Source organism: Odocoileus virginianus, chromosome 7 (genome assembly GCF_023699985.2).
Source record: "Odocoileus virginianus isolate 20LAN1187 ecotype Illinois chromosome 7, Ovbor_1.2, whole genome shotgun sequence".
Taxonomy (NCBI): Eukaryota; Metazoa; Chordata; class Mammalia; order Artiodactyla; family Cervidae; genus Odocoileus; species Odocoileus virginianus.
Window position 1 is genome coordinate 74472083 of NC_069680.1, and position 15620 is coordinate 74487702.

At 42.0% G+C, this 15620-nt stretch overlaps 1 protein-coding gene and 1 pseudogene across 2 annotated transcripts in view; one reads left to right on the forward strand and one right to left on the reverse strand.

Moving 5' to 3' along the window:
- Positions 1-3606: 3606 nt before the first annotated feature.
- On the reverse strand, positions 3607-3702 carry LOC139036140 (small nucleolar RNA U3; annotated as a pseudogene).
- An 8240-nt stretch (positions 3703-11942) lies between these two features.
- BMPR1A (bone morphogenetic protein receptor type 1A) overlaps positions 11943-15620 on the forward strand; it is a 141059-nt gene continuing 137381 nt past the window's right edge. The window contains exon 1 of one of the 2 annotated variants that reach the window (XM_070470971.1): positions 11943-12033. The gene's annotated coding sequence lies outside the window, so the exon portion shown is untranslated. The remainder of the gene's footprint in view (positions 12034-15620) is intronic. The other variant, XM_020915034.2, reaches the window with a different exon arrangement.

Consider the following 15620-nt stretch of genomic DNA (forward strand, 5'->3'; position numbering starts at 1 on the left):
ATATACACATAAACCTGGATCACCTTGCTGTACACCTGAAACACTGAAATTCAACTATACTTCAGTTAAAAATTTTTTAATGTTAGAAAAAAAAAGAAAAATTCTTAACAGACTACCTTTCCATGTGCAAGTCAGTTATCCCCTGACCCCTCTCTAGTACCAAGTCTATCAATGCATAAAAATAGGTATAAAAAGACCATTTCAAAATAGTTTTTAGATTCAGGGGAGAAGTCAGCTAACAGAGGTTTTATATTTTTATTTCTAGTGAAGCACTTGGGAATGCTAGAGGGTCCCAGCATTTGTGGAAGGAAATTGGTACAAGGTGTTCAATAGGTTCCTGAGAGAGAAGATAGACTGCAGGTATTGAGGGTGAGTCTACCTCTCATGGAGTCTTTGTGACAGAGACCCCTGCACACTCTTCTGTACTTGTGACTTTCTGGTGAGCTGTAGGGTAGGAAGGCATTAGAGAAAAGTAGCTTCAGGTTTTTTGGAGTCATCCTTAAAAAGAATATAAAATTTCAAACAGAAAATAAATTACAAAACTGAGTATTCGTTTAGAATGAGAGGAAAGAATCAAATTCCTGGAATCACGGCTCTCTAGGTCTCTTTCTTCTGAAATGTCTTAGGCAACTTATCAGAAAAGCTTACATAAGAATGCTCCCTGATTACACCCTGACTTCCCTTCTCAACCTAGAGCATTTTAGGCAAGTCTCAGCATAAACAGGGGCCTTTGATAGTGAGGGCCCCTGAAGCTTAAGCTTTATTAGTTTCTGAGTAAAGTTATTCTGGACCCAGACCAATAGAATGAAGGACACAGCCATTTGGGGATCCCGACTCCCTGGCTCATTCTCTAAATTAGGAATTGGCAACTTTGCCCAGGACCCAGTTTTGTCTGTAGAACCAGGATCAAGACATGCCTCAGAGTTGGAAAAGCAAATCAGATTACTTAGTGAGGCAAGGCTTGAAATGGGCCCTGACTCGGCAGCTCAAGCTCCTAATAGGTGGTTACCTTTCTCCACCTTCTAGTTGAATTCTCTCTCTCTTTTAAGTCCAGGTTTAAAGTGACAGTCACCGGTCACTGAGACAGTAAGGAAACTGCTGGATGATATGGTAATATTAGGTTGGAAGTTCAGGAAGGAGGACCAGGGTGCTGTAGAAGAAGCCCCAGGCGGTGGCTCAGGTCCCTTTTGAGTTGCTTGGAATGACTGAAATAACCAAAATCATCTCTTTGTTTGTAGATTAATGATCAGAATTAATTAGTTATTAATTAGTCACTTTAGAGAAAACTAAAGAAGCTTTTTTGCACGCACCTTCTATGTGCCAAGTTCAGTTTACTTTGTGAATCTTCTCATTAAGCCTTAACCACCTACCAGGTTGGGAAGCCAAAAGTCTGATAGGTTAAATACTTTTCCCAGAAGTACAGCTAGAATTGTGTTCTCTCTAATAGGCACTCCATGTGAAGTCCTGTCAGTTAAACAATTTCAAAGTTGCTCACTTTGATGGAAAAACTATAGCTTCCCCAAAGTACTGGGAGAAGACAGAGAGCTGATTTCAGCTCCACAAACATTCCTGGAGCCTCCACCTTGAGACAGGCCTCACGCTATGTAGGTAAGTTTTGTGATTCAGGGGCAAATGAGGTACAATGCCTGCCGTAACAGAGCTCACAGTCTGCTGGAAGAAACAGACTAGTTACGGTGTAATTTCACTGTCATGTGGCAATAAGTGCTTCTGCAACGTCTCTGCAAAGAAAATCTAAAAGCAAAGGACGATGATCACATGTCTTCTAGGAACCCTCTGCCATTGTGAAATTTCTTATATAATCTAATATCTTATCTTAAAAATATATTCATGCCCTTTGTTTTACTCATTATTAGATAAAACATGCTCTGGAGAAGATGCCTTATAACATCCTGTACTCCGTGCTCAATGCTAGGTACCCTGTTTTGAGAAGCAGAATGCAAGGTAAATGATGAGGATAGAGACAAGTTTGGAGTGCCAGGGGACTACTTGGGAAGGCCACTTACTCAGCATGGGAGTGGGTAGCAAAGGTTTTCTAGAGGAGGAAATTCCTGAGCTAAGGCTGGAGCGAAGAGCTGGAGCCCAGCCCGAGCTGAAGCAGAACTCATATACTAATTACTGAACTGCACCGGGCAGTATTTGAAGTAAGGCTCATTAAGGGTTTTACAGTTTGTTTTCTTTCCTCTTCAATAGAAACACCAATGGACCAACCCCCTTCTAGAAGGAAAAGGAAAGGTAAGTAAAAATAATTGAGTGTTGATTTTATGCCAACAGTTTTCCAAATACTCTTGGTTAATTCTCATATCTGCCTCATTAAATCAATATTATTTATCCTCATTTTATAGGCAAAGAAACTGGGATTCAGGGTTGACAAACTCTGCCTAAGGTCAAAAATTAGGAAGTTCAGCCAGAATTCTGACTCCAAAGTTGGTGTTCTTATCCTGTTGCTTAGCTTGTTTCTGAAGTGTCTCTCTACTGGGCGGATGCAGTGGTAGTCAAGAAAACAGTGAATTGGCTTCAAGTTTCAAGGACAAAAGGAAAGAAAAGCAGAGGCTTTCCATGTACTCTTGACCCTCTCCTTTGGTCATGGAAAGCTATGGAAAGGGACTTTTAGAATACTCCTCTTGCTGGCATCACAGCACCCTACCTCACCAAGCCAGATCTGCTGAATCTGGACTTGGAGAAGTAAGGGTTCATGGGACATCTTTTGGGAGTGTCCACTGAGGTCTGCTTATGCAGTTTATAATTTGCTGTAAACAGCTGGCTGTTCCTAATTAAACCTGTATGATCACGCCTGAACTTTTAGGAAACAAGGAATTCTTTTTTTATGGTTCTCTTTTTCAATGGTAAAACTAGAGCCCTCTGCAACTCCATAGGCCTCCTTAACCTGTTGAGCCTTGATTCTGAGACTCTGAAGTATAGTCTAGAAATATGTATATCCTGGCAAAATGCCCAACAAATACCTGGATGAGAGGATTGCTAGTGATCATGAGCCATCTCTTCCTGAGGGATGATCTGTAATTCTATTTATCAGGGCTCTAGGGCATCCTAAACGCAAGTTCTCTGATGCTTTTCATGCTAGAAGAGAATGGAATACAGATCTCTTAACTAAAAACTGCTGGCTGAGTTTAATATTTAAAGAAACAGTTGTTCAAAATGACTACTTCCTCTCTTAAGGCAGAGGTTGGATAAAACCACCTTAATTTGAAACTGGTGATAAATGAATGGGTTTAAGGATCTTAAATGTGATTTTTACTAATTAAGAAAGGAATAAAACCCCCAAAACACATATAAATAGGAAGAAGAAAAAGGTAATCATAGTCCCTCTACCTGGAGATACCACAGACACTATTTGCATTTTTGTCAATTTTCTCCCATTAAGAAATATATATGTATATATTTGTATGTGTGTGTGTGGTAAGAACACTTATCGAGCGTGTGTGTTAGTTGCTCAGTTGTATCCGACTCTGCAACCCCAGACTGTAGGCTGCCAGGCTCCTCTGTCCATGGAGTTCTCCAGGCAAGAATACTGAGTGGGTAGTCATTTGCTCCTCCAGCGGATCTTCCCAGACCTTATGTAACTTTATATCAGGTGAGCAGCAGCCCCCCATTTCTGGTGCTCCACATGCTCGGAGAAACTCCTCGAGTAACAAACTACAGAAATGATCCTGAAAGTAGCCTTTCTACCATTTGTTTTCGATGGTGACCACAGAAACATCAGTTCAGGGTTCAGATACTATTCATGAGGCCTGAGGGGACCAGATCATAGTTTATAGCAACACTGTCCAATAGAACTTTCTGTGAAAATGGCCATGTTCTATATCTTCCCTCTTCCAATATGGTAACCCCTAACCTCATGTGGCTATTGAGCACTTAATGAGCCAAGACTGAGAAACTGAACTTTAAATGTTGGTTTCCTTTTAACTAATTTAAAATGTACATAGTCACACTTAGCAAATGGCTGTTGTATACTGGACTGGTCAGGTTTATCCAGAGGATTTATAATGAGTTACTTGCTGATCTCAAAGTGAACGGTGGGCAGGGATTGAAAATTGGCACTGAACATGCTGCCTTTGTCATTTCAAATAATAACAGAACTCAGAATATTTCTCAGCAATGAGAAACGCCACTCTAAGAAAAGTACAGAGATGAGCTCACAATTAGTCTCAGAAAAGGAAGTCAGTCATTAGCTACCTTCTGACATCCTAGCAATTAACCAGTCTTGGGAGAAGAGCAGGTATCTCCAGAGAGGTGCCAAATAAATAGGAGATAAGAGACTATAAAAATGAGAAGCCACTTGGTCTTTCATCACAGGATAATCCAATGCATGTGAATTAATGGCAAAAGGCTCAATAATAGCTTTTGTGAGGAAATAGGAGCAGTGTACAGGATATCCTTTTTCCGCACTAAAGCACCCAATTCTTTCAATTTTATATACAGCGGAAGCAATTAATTGTACTAGAAAGAAACCCACAGCTGGCTTTTCCTGATGGCCCCACAAGCAACAAGGACTATTGTTCAGCTTCCGGGATAAATGTAAAGTCATTCTACTGCACTGTTGAGATTTTTCTGATTGTTTAGTTTGACTTTTCCAAGGATAAAAATATGTCCATTCTCTTTGTCATCACACATTTTCAGAATAAGCAGCTGTCCAAAACTTAATTTTTTATTTGTAATGTAATCCAAATACTACATTACATTGACTGGATGCTAGTATTTCTTTTAAACTTTATGTGACTGAATCACAAGTTATTCATGTTTGTTTTATGTGTTTATATGCAGTTGAACTGTACTGTCTCTGCTCTTGTGGTTAACTTTTACAGTATGATTATTTGAGGATCGTGTATAACAAACAAATAAGTTATATGTCAAAACCCAGAAACTTAATATTTCAAATTACTGGGCCATATGGTGGTGTTTTGCCTTTTAGATGCATTAAAACACACTATGTCTCATCAATTCTTAGATGCACACTTTTTGACATTTCATGACTTCTGAAATTAGGATGTCTTACTATTAATAATATGTCATAATTTAATTGGCAGTGTTTTTCTTTCCTAGTTGTACATAAAATAATGTTGCTTATAATCAATGTTATCTTATTTTGATGAAATATGGTACATATATAAATTTTGATTGGCATGATGTATTATTCTAAGTATAACAATAGAATAATTTTTGTTTTGAGCATTTGCACTGATGAAAATGAAGTCAAAACAAAAATTTTGATTAATTACACATCCTATATGGGATTCTAATTGATTTAATTCTGACAAATACACATCTTGCCTCTTTCATTTCCTCCAAATGCCCTGAAAGGTATATAATGTTTATAATAAAATATAATGTATCTTTGTAATATATAATCTTATGTAGAGGTATATATAATGTTAATAGTAAAAAAAAGGTGGTTCTTTAAGCAAGCCAGGGACTTGGCTCCCTGTATGCAATTGGAAGCTCTTTCATGGTATTCCATGGGGCCAGGAGCAGGTTGTGCATTGTGCAACTCCAGGGAGCATCTTTCACAAAAAGCAGGATGGCACCTCTTGGAGTCCTGGAACGTAGCTGCCTGAGGTGATCAGTGCAGTGACTACAGCAACTGCGCTAACAACAGGGGCAGGAGAGGGAAGAAGGGAAGAAGGAACAGGAGTACACTCTTTGACCCTGAGGGATAGAGCAGCACAGTAGGTGCATTGAGAAGTTAGTGACACCAGCCCCCCACCACCAATTGCCTCTTGAAAACAGGGGCAAGAATTTTGACTATTACAGTGGAATCCGCTTGCCAAGCAGGAGACGCAGGTTCTATCCCTGGGTCGGGAAGATCCCCTGGAGAAGGGAAATGGCAACCCACTCCAGCATTGTTGCCTGGGAAATCCCATGGACAGAGGAGACTGGTGGGCTACAGTCCATGGAGCTGCAAAGAGTTGGACATGACTGAGAACTAAACAGCAGCAGCAATGGTAGGTTCCAGCCTAAGACTGCTATTTTGATACCTTGAGTATTTTGATACCTTCTATATTGTCCTTCCCCAGCCTGGCAGACTAGAAAACCCCTATTCATATGTAAGTGAATAAAGGTATGAAATAATATTTTGGAGAAAGACACAGGAATAGCTAAACTGTACCAAAAATTCAGTGATATAGTGAGAAAAGCCCAGGATGGAGCCATCAAAGATGAGTTCCTGCAAGAGGTGGTATTTGGGCATTGGAGGCAGGAGAATAGCATTAAAAGGAGAAATGAATGTGGCTCATTCCGTGGGAAGTGGAGATGCCAATCTAGCAGAATACTGTCATACAGTAGTGGTTCTCAGATTGTGATGAGTGTGGTGTCTCATTAAGTGAAACCTGGAAAAACTGAGCAAGATCAGTTGAAAGTGGGAATGACCAATTAGGGTAGCTGGTATAATTCAGGCATACAATGAGGAAGACAGATCTTAAGGTGGGTAACAAACCAAATGTAAAACCTACATTTTAAAAGAAACAGTGACAGCTATTGATTATAGATTGGATAACTGATTTTATTTCCCCATGAGAGAATGGAGGAAGTTCTTTTTTTAAAGAGCACACAGAACTCCAAAACTTAAGCATTATTTGTTGAAGAGATGTTAAATTTAAAGCCAGTGATAGGAGTTCCCTGCTGGTCTAGTGGTTAGGATTCTGGGCTTTTACTATCATGGTCCCAGGTTTGATCCCTGGTTGGAGATTTTGGAAGCCATGCAGCATGGCCAAAAAAAAAAAAGTATAGTCAGTGATACTTCTGTGCTACCATTACAGCATTTCTCAGACTCTCATTCTATCAAGGTAAGTGCTTTAAAATTAAGCCTCAAAAATACTAAAAACAAGCCCCCAAAATCAACCCTGCTTTTGTTGATAAAAATACAAGAAATAAGTGAGGGCCATCTATCAACAGAAAACAAAATGAATTAGCAACTGTCTTAAAGACAATAAATCTTGACTTGGAAAGAAACATCAAGTAAAGAAATTATGAACACAACTTATTTTTATGAGATTTTAAGCTTTTAGGGGAAGGTATGTACTGGGCATTATAGTACATTTATTTATTCAGTAAATAGTGAACACATACTTGTGTGCCTCGCAGCAGGCTAGATCCTAGGGATATGATGGAGTGAGAAAAAGACAGCTCTTGTCCTCTAGAACTTTCTGTCCAGCACAGGGTTAGGTAGCCCAAAATATGTGGTGGATAAACTAGTATGTCTATGTACATTGGAGGCACCACACTACACCTATATATTTAGATAACCATGTCAAGCATGTACAGTTGATATAGTATGGCTGTTAATGACACAGCATTCCTGATCCAAAATTATTATCTCCCCAGTTATCTCAGCTTGAATCTTTATCATGACACCTTGTCTTTCTTTGAATGGTCATTCACAAGGTAACCATACTCAGCTCCAGAAGCTAAGATTTCTGGACTTCTAGTGCCAACAGAATTCTTGAATAGAATCAGTGTTTAGGAGTAGTAAGTAGAACTGGATATGGTTTATACATGTTCATATTAACAATATATATAAATATACATATATATATGCAAGCACCTATTACATTTTATTTTTTAATGAGACAAAAACAAAAGCAACTATATACATATATACCTATCTTTATGTATATCTGGTTAAAAAATAACATGTAGTTGGTTATAAACCCACTGCTTTCAGGACAGAGAAAGGCAGTGAGGTGAACTGCTACACGATAGGGAAGGACAGATTGACTGTGGGCTGAGTGAAGCTGGGGTGGGGAGGCCCCAGGTCCAGGTGTTGGGTGGGAGGACCTCAAGCCCTCTAGGTAGTATCTGATAGCTGGAGAACAGTGAGCAAACAACAGGTGGTAGTCCAGGAGACCAGCAGCATCAAGATGTCCAACTTGAGGCAATGGGGGAAAGGAGACCTGCTAGATAGAATATGGACAGAGAAATTCTAGAAAATGAAGCTGAAGGCAAACAAGTATTACCACTAGGGGTATCAATCAGTACACAACAGAGTCTATGTTGTAGGGCTGGGGCAGACTTCAGAGAGCAGAGTCCAGAGTCCAGACCACAGGCAGAGAAAATCGAGTTCCACACAGGTTAAAAGGCCTGGGCTTCAGGAGCAAGAAAAGGGCTGTGAGTCAGTGCTTAGACGGGGGCCAAGGTTAGGACACCTTGGTGTAAGTAGCAGAGGCAGCAGGTGGCTGAGTCCTGGGCTTGGGACTGGAGCTTTGAGAAGAGTCTTCCTGCCAGGAGAGGATTGGGTTCTATGGTAAAGTGTATACTGATAGAAGGGAGGGTCAATTGAGACCATGGGCTAGGCAGGACCAAGTGGGGACTACTTTGTAGCAAGAGCTTCACTGAACCATCTTTTAATCATAAGAAACAAGTTCCTTTGAAAGAGAAATGAAAATAGAAGTGGAAAAAATCAAGTTATGTACAAGTAAAAATAAAATGGGAAGTAAAATATTATACCAATACAAAGGAAAACACAAATTCAGATTTTTTAAACTTTATTTTGTGCACTCAATTTTATATATATATAAAACCATCTTTTTTCTTAAACACAATTTCTGTTTTGGCTTGGTCCTTCTTAACCATGACCTTAACCAGGGTATTATTAACCAATAAAATGATGTAGTAGTGTCCATGCTGAATAATATAGCTGTTTCCTCTACTCTTCATAGTACTCTTATCTATTTAATATGGGGTTTGAAAATAACTAAAGCATCACTCTGCCAAGGGCATCCCTTCACTAGTCCCTCCTTACTGAATTCTAATTTATCTCCATACCCATGATGACTTAGGGCTGCCTTCGCCTCATAAAGTCTTTATAGCAGGGAACTGACTTTGGATGGATTAACTTGGATTAGTCTATTCAACTAATACCTTCCCTGAAAGCAGACATGTCCATTTCACTGAAGATGGTATAACCCATAGCTTCCCTGACTCACCCTCACCTTTTCAACATAGTCCAAGCCACCCTCTAAAACTGGATACCAGGACTCCCTGGCAGTCCAGAGGTTAGGGCTCTGCACTGCAGGGGGGCCAGATTCCATCTGTGGTCGGGGAACTAGGATCCTGCAAACTGCACAGTGTGGCCAAAAGAAAATAGAAAATTAAATAAATAAACAAACTGGATTTTGATGACAAGGTTCAGAAATGCTTAAAGGAAATTCTGTCTTTATCTCATTCATTTAACAAATATTGAGCACTAGTCATATACTAGGCTCTGCAGAAACAGTTGAGAACGAGATGGACAAAGTTTTTGATCTCATGGAGTTTACAGTCTAGTGGGTCAGAGAAACTCAGACCATAAACAAATAATTAAATGAAGTAATTTCATACAGTAAAAAGTGGTACCAAGAACACGAAATTGGCTGTGTCGGGGTGTTAAGATAGGTGATCAGAACACCTCTGGGTGTTCTGTAGAAGAGGGGTGATTTTGCATTCCAAACTAATGCTATGTGATTTGGGCATGCAACTATCACTCTTGAGGCTTATACCTCAAACAGACTATGCAGAGAAAAAAGACCCATTTCCAGAACATTCTGTTAACCTACTTAGAGGAAAACTATCACATTAGAGAATGTTAAATTTGCACCTTGAGGTGTTGCCTTTGAGTTTGGGGGCCAGACCATACGTGTTCAGATGTTTCTTTGGGCTTCCTGGCTGCTCTTGTTCATTTAAGTGGGCAGGAAAACCGGAGAAACAGGCTAGCATGCATACACATGCCAGGAACCAAAGAAAACACCATGCCCTGCTCAGTTGTCAGTACATAGGCTGCCTGCTGTGATAAAACTAAGGATTTCAGCCTGGGCACTAAGGGGGGCTTTGTCCAAGGACAGCAAAAGTATATTAAGTAAAATTCCTGAAAATTTGAAAAGGAGATCCTTTTCTAAAAAAGCAAAGATATGATGACTTAAAATGTGATGCTTCAGTTTTGCTCTAATTTCTACAGTGGCGTATCACACAACCTAGGCAACATGGATTTGTACATTTTGAAGTACTAAATTTTCAACCTGAGGTTGTCTATTTTATAGACTGATTCATATATCTGAAAATTGAACTAGGCTCTAGAGAGTACACACTCATCATAGTTTTATCTGCCATGACACATTGCTCAGCTTACATCAATGAGTTCTTTGGCTAATCAGTCTGAATCTCCTCAAGCAAAAGGTTCACCCTATCCCTTGACATCAAAACAGTGTCCTATGTAGTAAACTTGAAAAAGTGACAAATTTTAGGTGATGCAGGGAAACTCATGTATCAAACATTCATCCTACATAGCAAGATCTATGACTCTCAAACCTGAGACAGGTAGAGAGTTCAGGAAAAAAAATTACAGAATAAACAGAATTGAAAAAATAATTTGGAATTACAGAAGGTATCTGAGGCATTAAGGGCAAAGGTGGATAAAAGCGCCTGGCAGGGAAACATGGGCCCAAAAAAAAAAAAAAATTTAACAAGAATGGAAGGGATTTTAGCCATTTAAACAAGAATATAAGGTAATACTCTGGAATCTAAACATCTCTTAAGGGAGAATGTGTGTGAAAACAAATACCTGGGCTTGGTACATTCTTTTCCTTGTCTCTTTTTCACCCACAGTTTATAATGGTAACTTTTAAAAAAAGAGTATCTTTTGTAAAGAGATAATTTAATACCATGCGTTCGTTGAAAGACTTACCCAAGAGATCAAAGTCACATTTGGTTGTTAAAAAGAGACCAAGACTCTTCACATACTGGACACTGAATACTCGTAATGGCATTTCCAAAGAATGGGGAGAAAAAAGGAGTGACAACTATTTACGTTTTCCAAATGGAGGGAATCAGACTCGGAGGGTATCCGAGGTCACTAGAGTGAGCGAAAGCAGAGACGGGAGCAATATTTATAGTCCGCTGACTTCAGTTCTGTTGGGTTAACACCGCTGCTCAACTTATGCCTCTGGAATTCACGGGCTCCATCATAGTGTTCCCGGGCGGGCCAGGCCTCACAGCTCCTGGATCGAGGCGAAAATGCTTCTTTCCCCTCAACTCCCCCTACCTGCGCCTCGGTACGTTGGCAAAGAGCCCAGAAAGAGAAGCCGGGGAGCTATGGGTAAATAATAGTTGGACTGTGGCTTTCTACGTTTCTTTGTCGCAACGACTACCACCACGGTCGGGCAGTTCTCCGCCATGGCGTGTAATTCTCAGCGATCAGGCTTATTCCGCAAGCGCTGACCTGCCCTCACGTGTTAAGAGTTTTTGTTAGAGCTTTAGAGTTTGTCCGGGGAGGGGGTCCACACGAAGCAACCCCGGAGCACTGGAAGTGCCGGGGGCCGGGTCAGCGCGCAGCATGCAGCGGCGGTATCTGCGCGCTCCACCGCGCTCAGTACTGTGCGGCGCGCGTACGGCGTCTTCTCCACACGGCTTCCGGAGACTAGCCGGCCCCGCCAAGGCGGCAATGCGGCGTCTAGATGAGGAGGGGCCGGCAGGGCCGCGCGGAGGAGAAGCCCCCCTCCTTACGGCAGCCCGGCGCCCCCTTGCCGGCGGCCAGCCCTCCTCCCCGGCAGCAGGGCGCCTAGCCCCGGGGACCCTTCGGGAACTTCCGCCGCGCGCTCGGCTCTCTTCGCGTCCCCGGCCGGGCGGAGCGGGTGCCCTCCCAGTGCGCGAGCGCTGCGCCGAGTCTCGCGGAGGCCCGCCCCTCCCCCCACGCCCCGCGCCCGCGCCGCCCCCCCACCCCTCCCTCCCGTGCGAGTGTCCGCAGCGGCGGCGGCGGCGGCGGCTGCCGAGATTGGAATCCGCCTGCTGGCGCTCGGCGAAGGAGGAGCGAGGAGGGAGGAGGGCGGGGAGGGCGGGCAGGAAGGCTCGGGCTCCGGCGTGTCCGTCCGCGCAAGACGAGGATTGTACGGCCGCGCGAGGGGCGACCGGGCTGGGGCCGCTGCACGCCCCGGGCGGAGGCCGAGCCGGGCCCCCTGCCTCGCCCCCGCGCCTCGCCGCGCCCACCCTGCTCCGCTCCGAGAGCTGGAGGATGAGTTCCCCAGGGTTCGGGTGAGTTGGCTTGTCCGGAGAGTGCGTGTGCGCGTCGGCAGAGGCCGGCTGCGCCGGGGAGGCCAGCGCGGGCCGCGGGCCGCGGGCGAAGTTTCGGGGGGAGCCAGGCGCGCGCGGGAGGCCTGAGCTGGGGGCCGCCAGGCCCGGCTGCCCCGTGGGGGTCTCTGCCGCCCAGGCTGTGACAGGCCGCGGCAGACTGGGCCCTGCCGCCCCGGGCCCAAGCCCTGCGGGAGACCCGGGCCCCCGGCAGCCCCCTGCGACGTCCCCGCCTCCGGGCCCCTCTTTGTTCCCCACCCCCGGGTTTCGGGCCGAGTTTGGGGAGGCGGTGTGGGCGAAAGCCGCCACCAAGGACGATTCTTGAATCCTTAAATGGGAAAGGCGCTCACCTCCCTCGCCCGGGAACGGCGAGGGTGATATTCACGATTTGTCTATTACGTTTCTGAAAGGAAAAAAAGAAAGAAAACGAAGGTCTGTCTCGGGGGGCGGTAGAGCCTGGAGGAGCTGCCAACCCTCCTGCAAAACTTGCCCGCGGGAAGGTGCCAGGGTTCTCGGAGGTTCACCTGTTGTCCTGCGCTGCTTCCGCTGCCATGTCTGTTGTGATTCTGCACTTCAGTTTCTGAAAACTTTATGCTGGATTGACTGTAACCCTTTTTTTCTCTTTCCAGACTCCTAGTGGAAAGGTTTGGCAAGAAAAAAAATAGCTTGCGTCCGGGAAGAAAAATAATGTGCTGTGTGTTAGGGTCTGGCGTTTTGTGACTTGTGCTTTTTCAGGCTTTCGAATGTTTTAATTTGGTCAAAGTGCTGCAAGTTTTCTCTTTCAAACGGTTAGCAAACTGTTCTGAGTACATAGTACGAACTTGGCACGGTCACCTGTGTTACGTCATTTAATCCTTATGATAATCCTGGTTATTGTATTCCTCATTTTTTAGAAGAGGAAATCGAGACGGAGAGAGGTTGAATAACTTGACTAAGTGAGCTGAGATTTGAACCCAAGATTTTCTGTTACTCGGAATCTGTTGTAGTGAGGCATGCGAAGAGTTAAACAGCAACAATTACAAAAAGCCTTTCTCTGCAAACACTCTTAAGTTTAGGAGCGCTTTTCAGTTCACTCATACTTGAAATGATCGCTATTTTGTTGCTTGAGTTGAAAACAACTCCTGAATTGTATTTATGTCAAAAGAGCAGTTCAAGTCGGAATTAAAGTAGAATGTATTAATGCCTATCAATTTTCAGTTGTTGAAATAGTTTGTGAACTAGAATTTAAATATTTAAAATTAAAGTAAACTAGGGCAGTTCTGAGCTAGAAATGGGATGAAGTTTTACAAAAGGCCAATTGAAATTAAGAATGCCCTTTTAATAGAACCTGTATTCCGCTTCTGTTTTGGGTTTCCCACCCCCTGCGCATTCTCTGTAGAACTCATTTGAAACTTTTTCTACTTGCTTCACTTCACATTCTTTCTTGAGAACCTTGAGGTTTCCAGTGGGAGCTCCTTCCAGAATTTACTGGACTCCTTTTATCAACATCTTCTTTTCCTTCCATCTTAGTGGAAGAATATGTTTTGTCCTTCTTCCTAGTTAATACCTTATTTCAGTTTTTTCTTTCCTACTTAATGGAGTTTGTTACTCTCTTAGTGTACTTGTTTACCCTTTAATTTACTACTCCCTCCACCTGTCTTGCCGCTTTTCCTTTTCAAATCATATTAACAAAAAAATATATTGTCCTTATAGAAGTAATACATGTTCATTAAACAAAACTAGAGCAAAATTGAAGTGAAATTAAAATTCATTCCGTAAAATCAACTTGAGACATTACAAGAGTAACTTACTTTTCCTGCCTTTATTTCCTGACCATCCATTCACTTCTTAACCGTTGTTATCTGAATTTCACCTTCGCAAAGGTCACCTATAACCTAATAAACACTTTTGGGCCTCCTTTCTAAGTCAACTTGAACTTTTTGTAGCTTTTAGCGTCAACCCATCATTCTTGAAATGCCTTTCCTTGTCTATCCTTCATCTGTCCATTTCATTCAACAAATACTATATTTTAACATAACACAGGAGGCAGCAGAAGGCAAAGACGGATAGGGTGCCTTTCCCTCATGGAGCTTAAAGTCTACTGAGGGAGACATGAATTCTGTAATTAAATATAATTGTATAATTAAAGTGCAGAGTATTTATAAGAGCTTAAAATGAGGACCTGACCTAGTGATGGTTTATGTTGGAAGAATCTTAGAAGGCCTTCTTGAAATTGTTACTTTGGAACCCTGTGAACAATTCTGAAGGATGAATATGAATTTCCTAGATGAAAATAGGGCTTCTCTGACATTATACTGACTTTGTTATTCTTTGCCCCCTTTCTACTTTCTGGTCTTCCTTCTTCCTGATGAGTCTAAGTGTTCTCCAAGTTCCAATTTTCAGATCATTTTTCATACTTCTCTGGTCTTTTGACATTATTGTTTCAGACCCTTCTGTCTGAATAATTCTCAAGTCTCTATTTCTTTTCTGTCCTTGAATCTTGGTTTTTCCAGTTGTTTTATGAATATCTCTATCTGATTATTCAGGTACAATGTTCTTACCAAACTTGTTTCCTGGTGTTTCTTATTTCTGTCGACGTTATCCCAAACCCAGACCTTTCCCCATCCCATCACATGTTGTCTGTAGTCAACATCTATTGGTTCTCCTTTCATGGTATTGTCACTTTTCTCTCTGTTCATGCCAGCTCTGGTTCAGTTCTTAATACATGTTGGTATCAAGGTTATAATAGATTTATAAAATGAGTTGGACCACTTTCGTCCTTTTTCTCTTTTCAGAAACAGTTTAGACTGAGATTATCTTTTACTTGAGAGTTTGGCAGAACTCACTTATAAGAGCATTCAAGCTTAAAATTTTTTTTTTCTGGAGAGGAATTTGAATACTATTTCAGCTTATTACATGGCAGTTGATCTTTGTAGGTTTTCTATTTCTTGCGTGAATTTTAGTGTTTAATATTTTTCCAGAAATTTATTTATTAAGTTTTCAAATCTAGTGTTATTTGGTTTTCACAAAGTTCATTTTTCTTTAAATTGTTTAATTTGCTATGCTCATGTACAGTATTATGTCCTATGTATATCTTTGTATATTTCATAGTTTTCCCTCTTCAGTCTTTTTTTTTCCCTGCTAACTGAAGCAGATTCTCATCCCACCTGGACTTCTGTTATGACTTTATTGCCTTTACTTCCTTATCCAGGTTATCTTAGGCATCACTGTCTAAATTAATCTTGAGTCCTGTTCTTTTCATATTCCCCAGTCAGAAGTTTCTGGTGTCTTCTGTTAAATGAAATTGTTTTTTTGGGATTCGCCTCAGATTTGCCAGATTCTTATAAGGGAATGGCAACCCGCTCTAGTACTCTTGCCTGGAAAATTCCATGGACTGAGGAGCCTGGTAGGCGATAGTCCACGGGGCTGCAAAAAGTCAAACATGACTGAGCAACTTCACATCACGTATCTTCCACTATTTTTGCTTCCTGCCCATGTTCTTTCCCTGCTGATTCTGCTGTTGCTTATAACTGTTCTATCTACTTGGATGAATAAATGGCTGATTTTCATAT